This window comes from Xenia sp. Carnegie-2017, unplaced genomic scaffold (assembly GCF_021976095.1).
Source record: "Xenia sp. Carnegie-2017 unplaced genomic scaffold, XeniaSp_v1 HiC_scaffold_6, whole genome shotgun sequence".
Classification (NCBI taxonomy): Eukaryota; Metazoa; Cnidaria; class Anthozoa; order Malacalcyonacea; family Xeniidae; genus Xenia; species Xenia sp. Carnegie-2017.
This window is the reverse complement of record NW_025813526.1, coordinates 12,163,822-12,187,268: the sequence shown is the minus strand read 5'-3', so window position 1 is coordinate 12,187,268 and position 23,447 is coordinate 12,163,822. Positions and strand designations below refer to the sequence as shown.

At 35.1% G+C, this 23,447-nt stretch overlaps 1 protein-coding gene and 2 long non-coding RNA genes across 3 annotated transcripts in view; all 3 read right to left on the bottom strand.

The window, feature by feature from the left end:
- The window catches only part of LOC124458416, a 56,320-nt gene extending 48,072 nt beyond the window's left edge, over nt 1–8,248 (bottom strand). The window contains exon 1 of the transcript XR_006953161.1: nt 8,163–8,248. The gene's annotated coding sequence lies outside the window, so the exon portion shown is untranslated. The remainder of the gene's footprint in view (nt 1–8,162) is intronic.
- A 135-nt stretch (nt 8,249–8,383) lies between these two features.
- Nucleotides 8,384–10,522, bottom strand: LOC124458422. Its single transcript, XR_006953174.1, has 3 exons — nt 10,115–10,522; nt 9,947–9,978; nt 8,384–8,461 (listed from the first exon to the last, which is right to left on the bottom strand). It is a non-coding gene; the product is annotated as an uncharacterized LOC124458422 (long non-coding RNA).
- Nucleotides 10,523–12,596: 2,074 nt separating this feature from the next.
- Nucleotides 12,597–14,747, bottom strand: LOC124458049. The gene is made up of 2 exons (XR_006952965.1): nt 13,796–14,747; nt 12,597–12,944 (listed from the first exon to the last, which is right to left on the bottom strand). It is a non-coding gene; the product is annotated as an uncharacterized LOC124458049 (long non-coding RNA).
- Between the last annotated feature and the right edge of the window lie 8,700 nt (nt 14,748–23,447).

The window sequence follows — 23,447 nt, the reverse complement described above, 5'->3', positions numbered from 1 at the left end:
CTGAGACGTATCCAAAGCTTTATCAGTTGATCAACGGGTCTGGGCGAGTTTTTGAAAACACCGAATTTCATGATTTTCCGTCTAAATCATCCTTTTGTTTCTTAATGTTATAAGCCTTCCCATGTTTCATATTTTGCTCGAGATTAACTCAAAACAGATGACTAACTTTACCGATGTTCAAGCTAACGAAACGATGCTGACAAGAGAGTACGGTCTGGTTCGGCACCCTTGATGGCACTGCCGCTGTAAGAGGTAAATGAGAAATGAATCCGAATACGTGTTTGGATTGAAATAATATAAAATTCAAAATTATTAATCTACGTTACTGAGCACTGTTGCCATTTCACAGAACACGTAAGCCATTTTACAGATCGAACACGCTTGTCATGTTGCACGCCTACCGTAATCATTGCACGTATTACGTATCACGCATTCTTGCCGTGAGTTTCAAATATTCTCTAGGCAATACCAACCCTCCCTACAATCATAGGCTGAAGTAACATTCTGTTGTTAAGAAAAGAACGTGATCGTTTTTTGGTTTTTTTTTATTATAGGATGCTACATACTCTGCTGCTATAAGGTCTATGCTATAAGTGTCCATGCACTAACTAAAAAAATCAATATTTGAAACATAATTTGTTAAAAAAATTTAAAGCCACAACTATTAACTATTTGCTGTAACAAAACATTGCTTCTGGCTACTGCATACTTTTGTGTAACAATCACATATGCTCGATGATATTGGATTATGCGGTGCTGTTTATTTCACAAAAAGCACCGTAAAGTGACAATATCGACGCAGCGGAATTCGAATTTCGAAATGTTAAAAGTGGAATTCATTTGAGTGCTCGTTTGTACCGAAAATGAATTTATCAACGGCCAGGGCGTTTAATCAATTCTAGATGTTGTGGTGCAGCGAAATGAAAAGAGAGACGTGTATATTAGTTGTTTGTGTGAACAAATAAAACAAACTAAACTTCTTATAAGCCAAATTGTGAACCCACTATAATTAATATATCATAATGGTAATGTTTTGAAGGGGGTGGGTGTTTATCGAGGACGGGACTTTAGTTAGTATGTGGCGTTGCAAGGAGGGGGGGGGGTTAATTTGTATAAGGTGTTAATTTAATATAGGGCGTTTATTATATCTTTACGTCACATATGCTCATATATCATCTGAGAAATACAATTTGGCTTATGCAAACCAATGAGAACTTTGGAAAAACTTGAGAAGAGATCCGTGCAAGCAAGAGACTGAAGTTCTTCGGTTATAAATTTACATCGCTATGCAAAATCTTTTTGGTTAATAGATTGATTTGATTGGTTGAGTTGAAATCGGTTTGCACAGGCTAATGCAAACACGGCTATAGACCAATCACCGAGCGGGTACTATTGTTTTATTTTATATGATTGAACAAACCTTGGCCTTCATAAGTCTTAATTCATATACTATTTCATTCAATAATTGCTTAATACCACGCTAAGCAAATTGTATATCATAATTCTAATCATGCAGTTTGAGTTAAAAAATTAGAAACTTGAACAAATCTAATACCTGCACTAAAATGAACGGTTTTAAAGATACGCATTATTCGTGTAAAAATAAATGCCCAACATAAAGTTTTGATTAGAGCCATAGAAATAGACCAAAAATTGTAAAATTGAGTTTATTGTAACGTTTCGTCTTTACTCAAGACATCTTCAAACAAATAATAAATAGGATGTTAAGACAAGACATTATATTTACAAAAAGGTGTTAAATTACTACTAAAGGAGGCGGTGTCAAATGGATTATATGATAAGGAAGTTAGGAAGTAAAATAAAGAGAAATTAAAAGAGGTTAGTGGAATGGAGTTTCCTTGCACGTTAAGTGAAGGCTTGTATTTATTGATTAGAAGGTTTCATGAATGGAGAGTTCATAAGAATCATTAGAAGAGGAGATTATTTTAAAGTCGTCTGTTGGGGAAGTGTTCAGTTGTGTTAATGTGAGCAAAGATGCTTGATAACGCAGGGTGGAAAACTTGGTAGCCTGTAAGGGGATATTCCCGTGCTCCGAAGATCTGGTGTGTAGATGACGTGTGGTTTGACCCACATACGAAGCGCTGCAGCTCGAGACTTGAATAAATAGACTACACCAGATCTCAGAGGTTTGGGAATTTTGTCCTTAAAGGGGAAGAAAGAAGAGATACGTTAGGAAGGGCGGAAAACAAATTTAATAGATATATGTGGGAAGGCTGCAGCACAAAGGTTATTGATTTGTATGCCGGTGAAAGGAAGACAAAAATAGATGGGCATTTTGTGAGCAGTCATAACAGGTGGTTTGGGGGCAAAGGTGTTGTTAAGGAAGTGACGTGTGATTTGGTCAATTATACGTGAAGGAAAACCGTTTTTGGTGAGTGACTTTCTGGTAAATTCGAGTTGTGTATGAAAATTTTCGTAAGTTGAACAAAGGTTGAAGATGCGATGAAGTAAGCAGGAGACTAGTGAAAGCTTGTTAGTAAGTGGGATGAAGCTGTTGAAGTTAGTGAAGAGGCAAGTGAAACTAGGTTTGCGGTAGTGGTTTGAATAAAGGACATGTATTAAGCCAGGATTGTTCGTAAAAGGACATGAATATATCAGCAAAGAGAGGGCCCAATGTACTGCTCATAGCCACACCATCAATTTGCTGGTACATTTTCCCGTTAAAGATAAAGTGACAGTTCTTATCAGCTGTGAAAGTTAGTGAAGAGGCCAGTGAAACTAGGTTTGCGGTAGACAGAAGTGGTGAATTTTCCATTAGTACGAGACATGTCAATGTCAAGAAATGATAGTTTTCTGTTTTGTTTGACTTCAGCTGTAAATGTGATGTTAGGGTGCTGTCGGTTCAGATAGTCAAGAAAGAAAGGGACGTGATCGGAGGAATGAAAAAGTAAAAAACAGTCGTCAACGTAGCGTCGGTTGAACCATCCCACCGAAAAAGTTAAGCATTTGCACCTTCATAACACCCTTTGAAAAACTCTACAACCATCTTAAACGAGAACCTGTTAATGAATCATCCGGATTTTTTTCAGACTCGATCAAATGCAAATTAAAAGACATTGCTCACTCATGTTTCCGAAGTTACAGCCCACCACCTTTCCTATACTCACAAGAAGACTTAATAATTTAAAAAACAACAGAACTATCCTCATCACTAAACCTGACAAAGGAAATGGTATTGCAATACTTAACAAAGACGACTATATAAAGAAAATGAACTCACTCTTATCTGACACTACAAAGTTTCAACCTCTTTATGGAGATCCAGTAAAAGTCACTTTACAGCGACAAAATCAAGTGAAGTCTTTATTAAAAAAGTTAAAAGATGCTAAATCTATCGGCCAAGAAACTTACAAAGAACTTTACCCAACTGATTCACGAATAGGTATATTGTATGGTCTTCCTAAAATACATAAATGTAACATCCCTCTCAGACCCATTCTTACCTCCATTAATCACGATTCGTATAAACTATCTAAGTTTTTCATCCCACTCCTAAAACCCTTCACTATAAGCAACCTCATTATCAAAGACTCTTTCTCCTTTGTTGAAGAAATCCTAAATTGCGATAACAACTCCAGTAATGTTGTCCTTGCTAGTTTTGATGTCGTATCCCTATTTACTAACATACCTGTTGACGAAACCATCCGCATAATATCCAATAGCATTTTTAACAACCACCACTGCAACAGAATTTCTCTCTAGCTGTTAAGAACTGTCACTCTATCTTTAACGGCGAAATGTACCAGCATATTGATGGTGTGGCTCTTTGCTAATATATTCATGTCCTTTTACGAACAATCCTGGCTTAATAAATGTCCTTCTTCATTCAAACCACTTCCGTCTACCGCAAACCTACTTTCATTGGCCTCTTCACTAACTTCCACAGCTTCATCTCACTTACTAACAAACTTTCACTAGTCTCCTGCTTACTTCATCGCATCTTCAACCTTTGTTCTACTTACAAAAATTTTCATACACAACTAGAATTTACCAGAAAGTCACTCAACAAAAACGGTTTTCCTTCACGTATAATTGACCAAATCACACGTCACTTCCTTAACAACACCTTTGCCCCCAAACCACCTGTTATGACTGCTCACAAAATGCCCATCTATTTTTGTCTTCCTTTCACCGGCATACAAATCAATAGCCTTTGTGCTGCAGCCTTCCCATATATATCTATCAAATTTGTTCTCCGCACTTCCCGACCTATCTCTTCTTTCTTCCCCTTTAAGGACAAAATTCCCAAGCCTCTGAGATCTGGTGTAGTCTATTTCTTCAAGTGTCGAAGCTGCAACGCCTCGTATGTGGGTCAAACCACACGTCATCTACACACCGGATCTTTGGAGCACTTTGGAATATCGCCCCTTACAGGCAACCAATTTTCCCACCCTGCGTTATCAAGCATCTTTGTTCACATTAACGCAACTAGACACACCCCCCAACTTGGACGACTTTAAAATAATCTCCTCTTCTAACGATTCTTTTGAACTCTCCATTCATGAAAGCCTTCTAATCAATAAATACAAGCCTTCACTTAACGTGCAAGGAAACTTCATTCCACTTAATTTCTTTTAATGTCTCTTTATTTTACTTTCTAACTTCCTTATCATATAATCCATTTGATACCGGCTTCTTTAGTAGTAATTTAACACTTTTTTGTAAATATAATATCTTGTCTTAACATTCTATTTATTTTTCTGAAGATATCTTGAGTAAAGACGAAACGCTTTAATAAATCCAATTTTACAATTTTTCTATGGCTCTAATCAAATTTTTATGTTAGGCACTAATTTTTATTACACGTATTCGATTTCCTCTCGGCAAGTTTCTCGCTACTATTTTAAATGATACGCATTATGTATATGTATGTATCCATTCCATTTTGCTTTACTTATGATTGAAGGACAATGAGAGACACATGCTCACTTTCTTTAAGTGCACATGCCAATAATTTTAATGTGTATTTTTCTCAACTTACACAGACAAGAAAATACAAATATGTTAAATATGAGATTACGGAGTAAAATAAGTTGAGTTCTCCCTGTCTAAGTTTAGAAAATCAAACAAAAAAAATATGACATCTATAAACTTTACCCAGCAATCTATGATGATAATGACATGTTACCCTAAATCTGGAACCACCTTGCTTGCCTGGAGCATATTTTGAAAATTCGGCAATTTGCTCTTCAACGTTGGCCTCGCTGCATCTTTTATGAGCTCTGACGCAGGCTTCTAACAAGTGAAACGAAACAGAAAAGACACTTTAAATAAATTGCATAGATGAAAAACTAAATCGTAAGCTGAATGATAAACAACAATTCATTATAGTGATATATGCAGAACAGTTTAATGTATTAGCTTTTAAAACTTGCAACAATATTCCTTATGACAAGGAGCAACATAAATGGCTGTATTTCCAATTCATGAACGAGAAAAAAAGACAAAACATAGTACTGCTGCAGCAATCATTATCGTCTAATTGTGCTTACTTGTTATAACTTTGCAGAGGGCAAGGTGTTGAAATGTTCGCTTTGACTTCATGCCTTTTAAACTATATTGGGACCATAGATTATTTGTTCCCAGCTTTGTCATAATTCTTCTAACACTGTTTGCACAGGTGTTTGCACACAGTGCTACCAAAAACTGCAGCTAGTAAAGAGAGTAAAAGATAAATTATATGGAAAAGTTCAATTTAGACATACCTATATATATATGTTTGAAAGTTTGTAATCCAGGCATTGAATACATAAAAGATAAAAGTTTCTCCGGATTTTGAATGATTTTTATTGAGCTTTCAACTCGTTGCTTCGAGCCTTCATAAGAATGAGGATATTTATTTACACGTGTTTTAGCTTGTAGACGTTTAGAGCGTCTAATTGGATAAGTGGGTGGATTAATGTGATTGGATGGGGTGAAATGCGTTGCCATGGGTTTTGGTGTATTGTTAATATGATTGGTGTTAATAATATTAGAGTGTAGTGTTTTAGTTTTGGTGTTGTTTGTAGTTTTTTTGTCCCTTTTCTTTAGTTGTGAGTATATGATGGGTATGTCGATATGTCTGTTTATTGATTCGTTGTCTATACTGTACCAAGCTTCTTTAAATTCGCGTGCGTGTTTAGTCTGTGCGCGTCCGAGTACTTTAGTTTCTGTCCAGTCGAATGTGTGGTTGTTTCCGTGGGTATGTTCTGCCGGTAGTGAGTTCGGATCTCGTCGTTTTATGGCGTTTTTGTGTTCTGTTAGTCTTGCTTCAATTTTCTTAGATGTTTGTCCTATGTATTGCTTTGAACAGTCTTTACATGGTATCCTGTAGATCGCGTCAGTTGTATCATGAATTGTTGTCTTGTCTTTATGTTTGGTGAAACATGATTTGAGTTTTTGTGTAGGTTTGTGGGCGACGTTAATATTAAATGGTCGAAGAAGTCTGGCAGTCATTTCTGATGTTCCGTTTATGTATGGTAATGTGACGATTTTTACTGTTTCGTCCGGTATTTTGTTGTTTTGTTTTGTATTTTGTATATAGTTTTGTTTATGAAGTTTCTAGGGTAATTGTTTTTAATAAATGTGGAGTATAAGTAGTTGCGTTCTGTTTTTTTTGCTTCTTCCGTATTACAATGAGTGTTTATCCTGTTGAAAAGTGCTCGAATGCAGCTTATTTTGCGTTGTGTTGGATGATTGCTGTTGAAATCGAGTATTTGGTCTGTGTGGGTGGTTTTGCGGTATACTTGTGTGTTTAGTGTACCGTCATCTGTTCTGGTTAGTAGGATGTCGAGGAAGGTAAGTTGTTTGTCGTGTTCTTCGTCTTTAGTAAAGGTAATGTTCTTTGTGGTATTGTTTATGGTGTGTAGGATTTGTTCAGTTTTGTCTTTCTTGACTATGGCAAACATGTCGTCGACATATCTTTTCCATAGTCTGATGTTTGTGTTGTTTGTAACTGATTGTGTTTCGAGGTGTTGCATGACAGCTTCTGCGAGGAAGGTGGATAGTGGTGATCCCATTGGTGTGCCTGAAATTTGTCTGTAGTATGTGTTTTGGAAGGTGAATTCAGTGGAGAGGCAAAGGTTGAGTAAGTCTAGGATTTCATTTTTGTCTAGTTGTGTTGTAGCTTGCCAAGTTTTGTCGTTTGTGAGTAGTTCGTTTGTAGTAGTTTCTAGTATTTGTCTGTAGTAGTTCGTAATTACAACTTTAAAGACGTGAACAAACTTGACTACGTTGCCGACCTGGAATCCGCTTTAAAGTACACCGACTTAACAGACCAAACGAAAAAAGACATTCGTCACAAAATCACAAATAACCTCTGCCACAAACAACCTGTCACCCTAAACTACGAAGAACTACGAGCAATTAAAAACCTACAAAACGACGACCAAATAATCATATTACGAGCTGACAAAGGACGCAAAACAGTTATCATGGACAGATCAGAATACATCGACAAAGCCAAAACCAGATAATCTGATAATCTGACCCCTAACGTCACGAAAATCGTCATTAAAATTACGTTTCAGACTGTAACAAACGTGCATGTTTTCAAGCTTCAAACACAAATGGTAGAAAAAAAGTCAATATTATGTTACGTAATTGCAAATGAAACTATCGTTTTCACCTTTCCAAACAGATAAAAGGGAAGGGCTATGCCCTCCTTAGTCACATTTATTACGTAACACTTGAAAGAGTCATGTATAAAAAATAGGCGGTGCCAATAAATATTACTAAATACGTATGGGTGGCTAACTTTCCAAAACTTACCGACTTTCTTCTGGATTTTTCTTCATCAAGACTTGAGGATAGGTCCTCAAGTTCTTCAAACGAATCTAAGGGATTACGTACAACATCTTCCAAAATTTCGTGCTCGTCTACACCTTTCGTAGCGCTTAACAGAGCAAGAAATATTGACAACGCTTCTTCTTGCTTATCAATTAATGTTTCCAGTTTGGTGAGAACTTATCTTTGAAGCCTACAAGATAGATAAGAAAATAATAGAATAACTTATGTATAACCTACGTAACATCTTAAAAATATAAACCCTTACAAAATGCTAACAAGAAAATTCCAATAAAAACTCGCATCAAATTCCTAATTGAATACGCATACATAATAACAACGCTATTCAATATATATATATACTGCAGAAAAGGTACCATTATTGATTGGTTGAGAACATCTTCCTGCAGGTGTTATGTTCATAGAACTTGTCGAAGGCGTTTCGTGCGATGTAAGGTCATGCGCATCTGCAAAGCAATCACGTGTTGCAGTTAGTTGTGAAGAAAAAAACAACATTTCAAACGACACGAAATGAACATAAATGAAAACGTAACAACAAGACATGCAATAATGAATTGTAAGAAAAGCTTGCCTAAGAAACCACTGTTTCGTTGAGAATGTCTTTCTCTTGTTGTGCCAGTTGTAGGAATTCCTTGTGAAGAGACGTTGCTTATATCTACAGAGAAGACACGTACTGGGTTTAACATATATCTTTATTGCACGCACGAACGTATACATCTCGATGTATGCAACAAAGTGCGAGCACAACCAGGCAAATTTGGATGACCATTATCCTTAACAAGAGCAAGCAAACCATCAACTGCATTTTGCTTAATTGAGTACTCATTCACTCAATCAACTAACCCTTCTTGAAAAGAAACATTTAAAGTATTATCTTCAAAATCAGAAAAATGCATTTCCCAAATGTCTACATTCACATGCACTAAAGAATCAGCTTTTCCATGGCAAAAAGAAACATCTAAAATATCAACGTCACCAGAAACAGAATGGTCATTTTCACCAATATCACAATTATAACCAAATTGCAAAGAGAAAGGACAGACAATGGTTCGAGCTGATTTTTGTATAAAGGTTGTGAATGTTCAAGGTCATTATCAAAAACATTATAGAGCAGATTACTACAGCCATCATCATTAGGCAATGCATCACTGTATCTTAAAGCTCTATTAGCAGCAATCCAGTTTTTCTGTATTGCATCCGTTACGCTTCATTATGATATGAATTAAAATAAATAATAAAATGTAACTGTCACTCTATTTATTTTTGATTGATTTAAACAAATCCTAATGTCACAACCCATTCCCCCTAAGTGCTGGTGATCGAAGTCTCATTCACAGGTCATGGTAACTTATACGTCTCCTCAGCCATTTGTAACTTATTCTCTCTTTACATGCATGTATCATACCTAATTTATACATAACCCTAAAATTTTAAGTATAACATTATAGTTTACTAGCTAACAACAGCAAACTATTTTGTTTAAGGCTATGTGATTCTTAATCAAAAACATTTTGTAAATCACATAATCACATAACCCCATGTTAAAAAATATTAATCATAGAGCAGTATATATAATAAAAAGGTTAATGTTATAAAAAGAAACAAGAAAAATTAACAAAGTTTTCGTCGAAACAATTGAAAATTAAGGCTTTAGTATAGAAGAATGAAAATATATTTGTTAAATGTCCACAGCAATAAGCCAATAACCCGCAGGCTTTTCTGAATATTGGCGATCAATAATTGGCCTTATCACTAAAGATAAAAAAAATTGGCCTTTCTTAATAATGAGAACAAATTGCCTATGTCGAAATCATTCAAAAAAGCCTAGAAAGCTACATGAGCAAAGTAACACACAAATTCGTTGTTTTACGCATTTATCATCAATCCATCATATACATTTCAACCATCCTTTGTCGATTTGGATCATTTAAATTTTAAAGCTTTTTTGTGCTTATCAACACACCAAATTACTTAAGTAAGATGTTGCTTGTGTTATTTGTGGCTAAATACAACAAATTGTATGCTTTATTTAACCAACGGTAATGGCAAATCGACAATGGCATTATAAGACGTTTATTGTTCCTCATTGTCTTTGTTCAACAATAACTACAATATCTAAACAAATAAAATTTCACCTTACTTTGATCACGCTACAATATAGCAGCACTTGTTCTAAGAATAAGAAATGAAACGGGTCAACCGTCAACCATTGATCGCGAAATCGTGTTACACGTGAATATACATGTTGAATTATTCCTTGACAAAGTTCTTTGTTTATTCAAATAAAATCAAAACAGCATATACTTACGATGAAAACGTTGATCAGCTCGTTCTTGAATGTGTTGTATCAAATATATATTCTTTCTTGGGTGAAAAATTTTAATTGCAAAGATCGACTTGCCACTTGTAATGAAATATACAGAAACACGGTCAAAATAGTATTCTGAGCCCGCAAATTTTGTTAAGGTCTACAGCGATTTATGTTTCTTTTATTGCATATTTCGCCAACTGTGTCGCATCGGTCGCATTCGCGTCATAACGTTATCAAATTATATATTAAAATTTATTTTTTATTAACGTGATACAGCGAACGCATATTGATATCATTGTTCAGAATAAACGACCGACGTTATTTTTATTTTCGACATTCATACAATGTTAAATGCAACGCACGACGTAAACATGATATGACATGAATTGACGTTAATCTTAACATTTAACCAACGTTCATACAACGTTATACATTAACGAAGCTGCAACCAAAAAATCACCTTAATCTAACGTTCATCTTTACGTTTAGAAAACGTTCATACAACGTTAGACATTAACAACGTCGGCGACCAAAAAATCACCTTATACTAACGTTCATCTTAACGTTTAGACAACGTTGTTTTAACCTTACCACGTAACAGTCGTAACTTCCTTACCGAATGTGAATGTTAACGTTCAACCAACGTTGACACAACGTGGTTAAAATATGAATAAGGAAAACAACGTGGTAAGAACTTTGTATTAACGTTAAGGCATAACGTAACGTAAATACAACCTTCGGCCAAGGTTAAAAAACGTCGTGTGCTAGCTGGGGATGCTTTTAAGGATGTACAAAACACTCTACTTTTTGATAAAATCAGAAAAGAAGTACAAAATTTAATTGATTTGGTCAATCTAAATGAGAATGAGCATGGTTAGTTGATAGATTTAAAGTTTTTTTTATTATTTTTATTAAACAATAATGATTATTCATTGATATTGATGACGCACCAAGCAGTTTGATTACACTGTGCAACAAAATTGAAGTGAAAAAAAAAAGTACAAGACATATAAGACCTGTTTCGGTGTAAGAAAAGTATGCTGATTCCAAATCTGACATTTATTTCTCTGGATTAGGTGCCATTTTCATGTACTGTAATATTATATATTAAAAAAACACATATATATATAAAACAACGAAATCACCAGTTTAAACAACATTTGTCCTCTTAACTCTCTTGTGTAGAGTGTCATCATCCTTTTTTAAATTCCAGCAGTAGTCTGCCAACATACCAGTGTTCCATTTTCCTTTAAAACGTTTTTCTATTAATGAAATATCTTGATGGAACCTTTCGCCATGTTCATCACTCACATGGCCAAGATTCTCAGCAAAAAAAATCCAAATGAGAGTGGAGCACATGAACTTTTAGAGACATGTTACATCCCATATCATGAAAATGACGCAGTAGATCATTCACAACTTGCACATAGTCTTCTGAACGATGTTTTCCCAGGAAGTTATCACAAACTTTCTTGAATGACTCAAAGGCACATTTTTCTTTTCTCGTGAGATGTGTGTCAAAAATTTCATCAAGAACAATTTTTCGAATTTGGGGACCTACGAAGATACCTTCTTTTATTTTAGCTTGACTTAATGAAGGAAACTTTTCTGCAAGATATGCAAATGCCAAGGAATCCTTGTCTAGTGCTTTCACAAACTGCTTGAACAAACCGAGCTTAATATGCAAAGGCGGTAAATGGATTCTATCACTTTGCAGAAGTGGTTTGTGTTTGATGTTATGTTTTCCCTGCTCAATTTCATCTCTAGCGGGCCAGTGTTTGCGTACATAGTGTTCAGCTCTTGCTCTAGAGTCCCACAAGCACAAGAAGCAACAAAATTTAGTATAGCCTGGCTGAAGGCCAGTGAGCATGGCTATAACCTTGAAATCTGCACAAACATGCCATTTATGGACTTCATACTTTATGCTTGTTAAAATAGTTTTTAAATTTTCATATGATTCTTTCATGGTTGTGCTGTAAGCTATAGGAACAGGTGGCAGGGTGTTCCCATTGTGAAGCAAAACAGCTTTTATACTTTCCTTGGATGCATCTAAGAAAAGTCGCCAGTTGGTGTTATCATATGGTATTTCCAGTTGTTCAAAAAGTTCAATAATGTCATTGCAGAAACATAAATCATCTTTGAAAGTGAACAAAAAAAATGCAAGTTTTGTGCACGTTTTCTGTATAATGTTATTTTCACACCTTTTCTAAGAAGATTTCGTTCTTTAAGCCTTGATGCAAGAAGTTCACTTTTGTCTTTGGTTAAATAAAGATCTCTGCATAAGTCATTTAGAGCGTCTTGAGAAAATAGTATTGGTTTATTATTGCTTTCTGAATTAGAAAATTCTACTGATTCATCACTGTAATGTTCATCCCCACTGCTTGAACTCCACATTTCCTGATCAGGGTTTTGGTACAGGTAATTCTTTTGAGTGCTCAACTGGGCGTATTGCTGATTGCAAATTTGGGTAAACAATGTGTTTCTTTTTTTTCGCTGTTGTACAGCCCGTATAATCTTGCTGACAAAAATAGCAATCATTAGAATGATCTTTCTGCTCTCGCCAAATCATTGGCACACCAAACTTCATGTGAACATTCTTTTTTGCATACCATGCGCTCAATGTTTTCACACATGTAAGGCAACAGGCATGAGGAGCCCATGGCTTGTCTTGGTCTCCCATATCACAATGAAAGTACGCCTTGTACAATTTCTTGATATTGCTGGTAATGCTGCGCCTTTCTTTAGCAAATGTTAATTCGCCACATATGTAGCAGAATTTGCTTGGATCATTTTTGCACTGTCTTGAAGTCATCGTCAAAGCCAAAATCTAAAGAATAAAGACAATTATCAAATAAGGTTCTGAGCTATAAAAAATTAAAAAAAACCTTGACAATTAATATTTTACATTTTTCTGACTTATATTGAATTTAAAAAAATGAAAAGTGCAGAACATCATTTATTATATATTTTCACAGACTAAATTTTTTTAATTAAACTACCTACGTGTTTAAAAATCAAAAATTTAATAAAATAAAAGCATTTTAATAGACTTTATGGACTGCAAAGTCGTCAGTATCCCATTTTTGACGCCATTACTGAAATAAACGTACTAAAGCATATGAAAAGAGCCATAATATCATTAAATAAAACAGATTAAAACCAAACAACATATACATCGCAAGTGAAAACAAATATGGCTGATGTGTTGTCATGCTTTGTCTACCCACCCTCCACTCCCTACTGTCCCTTTTGTCTAACAACCCTCCCCTCCCTACTTGCCTTTACTATACCATCCCACATGTATTTTGAGCAATATCATAAATATATGTGCATCCCATACACGGGTGAATCCAAAACTCTGTTTAGGCATAGATTAAAATATTAATTAGAATTTTGAAATCCACAGTCGTGAATTTCAGTAATGGCGAATTTTGAAAAATCTATGCCTAATTCAACAAAACGAAGGCCAAACATGAATTTCTCATATTATTGTGCATATAAAAATGACCACAGATTTTCTGTACTTTTTTGAGTGTTGCACAGTGTTATCTATGCACATGCAGAAAGCAAAAAAAAATGCTGATGATGAACTTGTTAGGAAAGCACAGTATGTAAAATGAAATGACGTGATTTCACCATATTTGAGGCTTTCGTATTTTTATCAAAATTCTTACATACTTCAGAACAAGTCAAGACACGGGTGCTAGAGATAAAACAAAGGAAATTGTATTTCTTTTGCCCCTCTTTTTTCAATCCATGCCAAAGATGCTTTGCGCCAGATCCTTAAAGGCAACCAAGCAACTTAGGAACAATGCTTAAAGTAGACACACATTGTCACAGCCATGAGCACCATACTTGGGAAAGCAAACCTTATGTCCTTAGACGCAGGAAGTCTCTTTGAACTTTGCCACATTTTGCGCAGCGGGCATCAGTGACAAAAGTGCTTCGGTTTTTATCATATGGCTGTTACAGGATAGAAGAATTAACTTTTTGCTAGCATCATTTTTTTCCCTCCATAAATTTCTATTGGCAGTCCTATAAACAAAAAATATGCTCAAAATTATGCAAGGACTTGGGGAAAACTGTCATCACGCATTTCTTTGATTTATGGCATATAAGGAAAAGCAAGGAAATATTAGAACTTTACGCTTGAATGACATGTTGTCATCAATTATCATAACTATTTCTTGTAGAAAGTCAGAACGATATAATAAAACTCGCAAAAGTAAGAGATTTTCAATCATAAGAAAATGGAACAAAGCTGTCCTCAGGCAGTTCTACTGGGCATGGCTACCTCAACATTGCTCGTTATTGTCAAAGTCAAATGGGTTAAATTAGAACTTTTTTGGCACATCATCAAGAAGCACAAGAATTGCCTTAGCAAAATATACAGCAAATGTGTTCATATATGAATATAGTGAGAACTTAAGCCACGGGTTTGACATACTAAAGGTGATAATGAAGTTCTCCTTTTCACAATTTTAATAAGAAACTGCAAAGAAGAGCACTATATTATTTAACAAGGTTCTATTGCTTATAAAAGGCTAAAGGAAATACTAACCAACAAAAATGTGGTTACGCTCATAGAGTAATCATCTTACGTTTAAACAAGCTGTTTGGAATGTTACCATTCGGTAGTAATTCGTTTTGCTATGAAGATAACTTTATATTCTTATTATGTTGTGCTTTGCAGGTGAGGCCTACGATACATCTAACAACATTTTGCCAAATATCACAAGCGTTTAGTATCTTTCTTATTACAAACTCTTATTCAATAACAATAATCCTCGCTCTAGCGTTTCACTGCTTATATAATGTCTGGATACTAATTAAAAAGTATGACATAATATTCTTTTCATATATATGGCATAAATGCTCTTTAAAACATATGACAAAAGATAACTAAAGTTAGAACGTAACTATGTAATGAAAATTAATAAGTATAGCAAAGCTAAACGATAAGTCTGACGTTATCTTAACGTCGCATGTGTATTCCTCTACACACAATACGATAAATGTGGAGAATCCCCTATCCGGAGATATAATGAAGGTCCTTCATTACTGGTGATGCAAAACTCAAAATCAATATACAAAAACGTTGAATTAAGCAATCAAAAACCTTGTAATTTAGCCATAAAAACACAGGAAATAGAGTTTTTGATCCCTTAATTTTCAAATTTTCCATGGGACAATGCCCCCTGATCCCCCCTACATAAGTTGCACTTGGCAGGACGAGATTGTTACTAAGTTAAGACCACTGATATTAAATAGACTAGATAAAGCAACTACTACAAAAATTTCTAGCAAAATTGAAGCCGGAAGTGAATCTGCATGAGTCAAAGTCGGGACCCATTTTCTATTGATTTGTATTACAGAATCACAGTTTTGCTAGATTCTTGTCTTTACGCGATTCTGGTCTGGCCAGTTCTATTATCACAACTATAGAAATACAGTATGTGAAGAATATTTTGGACAAATATTTTACAACGCTGTGAATCTTGATTCAAAAATTTGAAGGAGTGAACATTTCTTCAATACACAACCTTGTTTTTGAATAAGACGAAAAAATTTTTTCTCAAAATTGATTAAAAGTGTAGGATTAATGATCGTAGAAAACTTTGATAGAAATTAAGTTCTGTCAACCATTTGTATATTATTCAGAAGCGAAAATTTAATGACCATTTATTTTGGGTAAATCTTTAAAAACATATGATGTTAGAACAAATTCGAACTATTACTTTTCAAATGAAACAAATTTCTTTTTTTTTCTCAAGTATTGAGTTAAACACCAGTCTTCTATTCGAGTTTGCTTCATATGATACTACTTAAAATTATTGGGTGGTAATTGATTTTAGATTACTTAGTCTGCTTGTGGCTTGTAGATGTTTGTAAATTATTTGCTATTATTATATGGCAAGCATCACTTCCATCAAAACGGCGCGCTTTGATTCGCTAAGAACTGTTTTTGCCGGTCCATTTTTCTCCGTAATCAACCACAGTCCAAAACGCGTAAACAAACTCTTAAAGCAAACAGCATAACACACAAAATGAAACAAAAACAATTTGAGAATATGAGTCGAAAGAAATGCACTTGAAAACAATTTAAATATCCAGACGATACTGTTTGAAACGACTTCTTTTTTACTTTCAAAAAGTAGAAAAATGAAATTCAACTCGTACAAAGCAGCCAGCACGAGAAAGAAAGCAAGCTTCATTTCATGGCTTTTCAGCAATATTCAAATCTATGTAGAGTAAAAATTGCCAATTTCCATTACTCGTTAAAATTACTTTCTTCTCAGTTAGTGATATTGATCACACAGGTATTTTTGGTCTAGAAATAAGTCACAAATTTTTTATTATTTCTCCAGTAAGGCAAAAGCGCCTACAACTCAGAAGAAAGAGCATTTAGGTCAGATACCAATTTTTCTGTCTTATCTGGAAGGATTTGAAAAGAATCAATAAAAACTTTTATGATTTATGCAAACTTCCTCCAACCAGAGTGACCAGACAAGTATATATATTCAATAACAGCTTTCTCTTTAGGTAAAATGCGGTAGAGTCGAAGTTGTTCACCAATTGAAAATTGCGAATCAAGTTTCCCAGCGTTTTGAAGTCGAAATAACCGTAAATTTTCTTTCAAATATTCTTCACATCTTACTATAGTTTTGATAAGAAAATTGTCTCGATCAGGATTGTGTAAAAGGCAAATTATTGCAAATACTGTGATTCTGCAATACAAATCTATAGAAAAGTGGGTTCCAAATTCGAGTGATGCAGATTTTCTTCCGGCTTCAATTTTTGCAGTTGGATGCGTTATTGGGTCTATTTCAGATCAGTGGTTAAGACCAATTTATGTGGCGCGTACAATGGTCGCACAAAATGGCGCATACCCGTAAGACAAGGTTTGTACAAAAAGACAGAGGTCTGATATTTCTTAGTAAAGACAGAGAAAGCGAGGTTATTAAAAGATTTATTATATGGCAATATTTGACCTGAACGAAGCTTACGTTTTTTCTCGTCCTTGCTGTTCTGTACGGGTTTGCTTTCACTTTTATAGTTTTTATCAGTAAAACTTAAATTCTATCAATATGTATCCTCCGAGTATATTTCTTTGGACTGGCATTTTTAAAAGTTTATTGTTTTGCTTTTCTTGCGTTTTGCTGTTTAGCTTACGAAGTTTGTTTACATTTGACTGTAAAATTAAGCATTTTAGACCGTGGTCGATTACGGGAAAATAATGGACCGGCAAAAATGTTTCTGAGCTACTCAAAGCGCCAGATTTTACCCGAAGTGACGCTTGCCATATAATAAATACTCCGTATTATACATAAAATTAAAAACATAAGTTTGTTATACACAAGCAAAGTGTAATTTTATAAAACACCGAAAATCGGCAAATGTCGGCGGGCAAGTGTCCATGAAATCTTAAAAAAATTACACATTGATAGGAGAAACGAAGAATCTTTTCTTGTTTTCGTTTATTTGTATTAGGCTACCACTTGTGGTCTGCAAAATTTGATGAGATTGACATGCTGCAAAACGCAACTATTTTAACAATTCTATAAATTATTTGCTTTATTTACTAGGAGTTACTATCCCAAGGAGTTGCTGCCTCTCTCCCTCCCCAGCAGGCAAAAACTGCCATTTTCAAATTGTATTGGGTGTTTTCTATTATTTATCATCTGTCATATATGACACAAAACCAAATGGACAAAAAAGCATAGCTATGTTTAAAAGATGCAATTGATATGATGAGTAACAAACCGCAATATTTTGAAATAGACAAGCTAATTGTGTCACCTTTTATTTTCAAATTCTCATATAACTAAGTCAATATATAGAACAACATGCAAGAAGTAACACTGTATGTATGTATATATGCTAATATTAAATTGGAAGTAATTGGACGACCAGTTTTCCAAAGTTCATTTTACCAAAATTTGCATGCTTAAGACAAGCGATTGCAAAGCATTTCTTTATTTAAATGACTGATCTTTACATGTATATGTTGCAGTTGACATGAAAGTTAGAGCTCAGCCAATTAAATCATATTATCTGGAGCTTAAAGGGTGTTTTCTGTATTTTGTTCCATTTGTTGCCAACCAGCACAAGATCAACACGTCTATTAACACCAACAATTATATGGTGTCATTTGTATCTCTCAGTCTTCCAATGTTTGTGTGTAAGTATATTATCTGATTTTATCTGGATTCATGTTACTCAGTTTTTTTTCAGCAAGGAATCACTTTTATACACAAACGAACTTGAATGGTACAATCCATGTTGCGGTCATTATTCATGGCACATTAGCATTCTATTTACAGACATTATACATACAGTGATCATGAGCATGGATTTGATTTGTTGTATAGGACTGATTACACACTACATTAAATATAGGGGAATCAGACGTATAGGACTCCATGTATTCCCCAAACTGTAATGTTTGTTCCTTTAAATTTTAAAATGCGTTGCTATATAAACGTCACGCGCTCGGAAAGCCGACGGCAAGCTAGAGCAAGCTTAAGTAAATCCGATTTCGGTGCTTTGCTTGCAAAAATTATAGAGACGTCGTTGCAAATTTAAAGGACATATACAAGCTAGAAGACAACTTTATTTTATTGTAATGCCTAGAGCGTGAAAATAAGACGTACCAAGTTTCAAAGTCGTCCGCAAAATATTTCAAAAGAAGTTTAGGGTTATAATCGGTAAAAACACGATATTCGATGACCATTGCTAAAACGCCGTAAGATTGTTTAAGTCTGGGAACTGGGAAGGAGTGACGTATTAGTTGACATAAACAAGCATCGTTCTTATATCGTTCTACGACTCGCACGACTTTCGGTAGTTTGCTATTTAGGTAGTTTGCTAGTTATTGTTTTTTATTTAACAAAAATTAATGGGTTCTTCTTCTGAAGAAGCCGACTATAAAATTGTCATCAATAACAATGAGGTACAACCTTACATGTTTGAGCCTTTGGCCAACGCGCAAGGTGGTCATAATGATGACAATTTTCGTCATCGGAAAGCGAAGATGATTACATTCACAGAAATGGAAATGTTGAATGGTTAGTTAAAACGAGATTTATGTTATTTAATGGCTTCAGCTTTGCTCATTTTTGATTTGTGGCGAGTCAATGGGACAGGTATTTCTTTCACTCCAGCGACGTCAAGAGCTTTGGACAGTGTTGGATTAATGCGTCCGCAGTAGAAAAGCTCTTTCATCAAGTCCTTAAAGTGCTTCTATGACGAAAACTTAACGTTAAAAAATCATCGATTTTAGCATTCAATAGTTTTAACACATATCAATTATTGCTTTCGTAAAATGTAAGCAAAAATAATAAGATAACGAGTGGATTGTTGACAAACTGCACGGATATAATTATTTAGCACTAGATTTTAATTTATGCATGATTTAATTGGCGCGTAATTTGACGCGTAATATTCATTAGGACAAAAAGGATTTTAGTCGATTGTGCAGGTGACAGTTACCACATGCTAACCTGAGCGAAAGATTAATCATTGTTTTGCTTTGATTATATCTGCTAACCTGAAGTGAAATTAATGTAGATCGTGAGGACCCGGCAAAGAAGTGAGTTTACGTATTTACGTTTGGTATACTGTTAAACAGAGCACATATGTTATTCATACTATATCATTATTTACTAGATCGAATAAAAATTATTTACTTATAATCTATACGATTCCGACTCACGTATCTATCGGACTGCTAACCTGAGAATCCAACGAGGGAGTTATGAACATTTGAAATGTCTAACTTTCCTGTCCGCCATTAAAATCGGCCGTTTTGAATATATGCAATTATCAAAGTCTGTGACGTCATAGTCTTAACACGGCAAAAAACGCACATTGGAAAGTATACAAAATAATACATAAATAGAGCAAACAAATGTCAAATTCGTCGAGTTCTAGCTCGCTCTCAGAGTCTTCGATCGAGACAAACGCATCGGTTTTTCATCCGAATTTGTGACGGCAAATTCGAGCGAATCTAATTCGGAAATTTTGCCATTTGTCGATAATATTGAGCCGCTTGCTTCGCCCGATGAAATTGCTGAGTACGAAGCTACAGTCGCAGAAGAACGGCGGGTTGAAGACATGCTGCAAGATCGTTTTGATGCCCGTGTTGATGTTACTTCCTGGTAAGATGTCATTTTTAGAGTGTTACTTTGATTTGAATCGTCTGCCTTTAGCTATGATAACGTATAATTTGGCCAATATTAAAGGGTGAATGTGGCCATTGTTCGTTGGATCTTGTTGTCAACCCTCAAGAGTGCCGATGCTGCATGAAAATAGAGCAATGCCGTGGTAAAATGTATCAGTACGAAATCGAAGAAAGGAAATGCATTTTGATCACCCTGGCTTTAACGAAGTTTGCTTGAGCGAATTTGTTTTTCAAATAGCAGCTTCGTTAGGTTTAAAGCCAGTTAGGTTTAAAGGACACATGCAAGCTAGAAGACAACTTTATTTTATTGTAATGCCTATAGCATGAAAATAAGACGTACCAAGTTTCAAAGTCGTCCGCGAAATATTTAAAAAGATATTTAGGGTTATAATCGGAAAACACGATATTCGATGACCATTGCTAGAACGCCGTGAGATTGTTTAAGTCTGGGAACTGGGAAAGCTAGAACGCCGTGAGATTGTTTAAGTCTGGGAACTGGGAAAAAGTGACGTAATAGTTGACATAAACAAGCTTCGTTCTTATATCGTTCTACGACTTGCACGCAGTTCTTGCACGGCTTTCGGTAGTTTGCTATTACTGTTTTTTATTTAACAAAAATTATGTCAAATAATGGATTCTTCTGAAGAAGAAGCCGATTATGATATTGTCGTCAATAACAATGAGGTGCAACCTTACATGTTTGAGCCTTTGGCCAACGCGGAAGGTGGTCATAGTAATGACAATTCTTCGTCATCGGAAAGCGAAGATGAATACATTCACAGAATTGGAAATGTTGAATGGTTAGTTGCATTTTATTGATGCTTCATTGTTTTTCCCAAAGTAGAAAGAATGTTTTTATCTTTTAGGTGCGAGTGTGGCTTTGTGTGGTCATGAGTACAGGACGGGAAAGTATATGTTGCCAAGAGGTAAACAACACTGATCCTCTGATACATGGCGATCATATTTGCATCACACAAGAGGAAGAGTTTGCCACAGTATGTACAAACGAAGCTGTCTTAAAAACAGCTATGGTCGTGTACACACATGACATTGGACCTATGCCTGAGAGTGAAGAAAACGAGTAAATATTACCTTAGAAGTGTAATTACGTGTATGTCGACAAGTGTATAATGCCGATAAGTATCTTAGACAAAATTTTGTATCGTTCAGAGCATTACGCTACACGGCGTACCGACAGTAGACGGCTTGGGTGCATGGCAGGTTGGGAAAAAAGTACCGACTACCCATACCTTCTTGTGCTGTGGACAAAATCCGGAAAGCATTTCCTTCGCCTTCTGGAGAATACAAAAGATTTGAATATGCTCAACACTACTGAATGGTAGGGCTTATGGCGTAAGACAAAGTCTGTTCATTTGTAATTATGTTTATTTCATGTGGGACGTTATTTCTTTTTATCTTAGACAAACTTCTTTTGAGGTAAAACGCACAAACATTTCGAGCCGATGTCGACACATCGTGGTCGTCGTTTACAAGAAAGTCGCCATGTTCTGCAAGAACGTCGTCAATAATCTAAAATTATAAAGCTCTTCAATTTGGTAATGTTATATAGCTTAGTTTTTGATAAAAGTAAACAAATATTGCTAACTATAACTATAATGTTCACCTCTTGCCTTCCTCTCTTCTCAAATGCAGTTCTAACATTTCTTGGCTGCTTCCTTTTAGATGCTACACTTGTGGGTTCCACAGAGTATTCAAAATCGTGGGTACAGCATCCTTCTTAAGGCGAAGCTGTCCTGCTGTCCATCCTACTGATTGCATCGCTTCAAAATTTTGCACGAAGCACGAACTCTCGAAATGTTGCGAGCACAATTTTGAGCTCATTGTTGGCTTCCAATTTTTTGCGTCTGATTTTTTCAATCCAAATATCTCGCATGCGCTTCTTTTCGGGAAACGAAAAAAAGAAACCTTTTGCTGCGTTTGGTTGTTCGTAGAAGAACCGTTTTTACAATTAAATGCTGCACAATAAACCAAATTTTCAATGCTAAATTGTCGTGCTGTTAAGAAGTTACCAATATATTTTGAACGAAGCGCGCAATTGACTGCGTTTAGCTAATGTCAACTATTACGTCACAACGACCTTTTTCCAATCGGTAGACGTCGTTAGCTCGTCGGGCATTTTCAATACGTTATCAGTAAAGCATCAACTTTAAACCTCCATATCTTCAAAAATATTTATCATTTGAGTCTCAAAGTTTGGTGAACTATTAGTTGGAGCTATACCTCTATGTAAAGTACAAAAAATAACAATCTGAATTTTATGTTGCATGTGTCCTTTAACATAAATTCATTGCTATTTTGAATGAAAGACCGTTTTCTTTAGTTAAAAAAGACTATATTGTCATTTGTCGTCCAAACACTTTGTTAAGAGTAAATCGTCTTTCACCGGTAAATCGAACGAAATTTTCTTCTGTAAACAGAGAGATGATCAAATGTGTTTAAATTGTCAAAGCAAACTTCCCTGTTAGTTCATTAGTTGAGTTGTCCTGATAAAATTTATAATTCTTCTAAAACTCTTATGGACGTTGTGGTCCATGAGCTATGAAGCCGAAATATTTATAGTTGTATAATTATGATATGTGCGTGTCAGTCTATTCTAAGGCCATGTTGTAGTTACTAAACTGATATATACCCTTCTATAATATGCTTTACTACAACTCTCAGTTCTGTACTTTTCTTGGCCATCACATTACACATACGTACATGTTTTAAAACGAACATCATTTGAGATGCTCAAACAGTTATACTACATGAAATAGTTCTTGGCTCTGGGACTGTCGAGTCAATATTGAGAGCTTTTACTAATTTATTGTCTACTTGTAAGAAAACACTAAATGTAGTCTTGTCCACCATGCGGTCAATAAAATATTCGTGCCATTAAAACAGCCTATAATAACATGAAAGCACATTTTTTTTGAACCGAGTGAATCGCCTTCACTCAAATCAGCAGCCGTTACAAAACATACTACTGCTAGTATAAGGTATTTTCGCAAATTTTCTTTCTGTTCGTTACAAAGGCAGTGTTACCAGATAAAATTTTAAAATACTCGTGCTCGCTTGAGTCAAACGTTCACAAAAATGGCAAAAAGTTCATATTACTTCTAATTTTTGTAATCGGATGTTAACGGA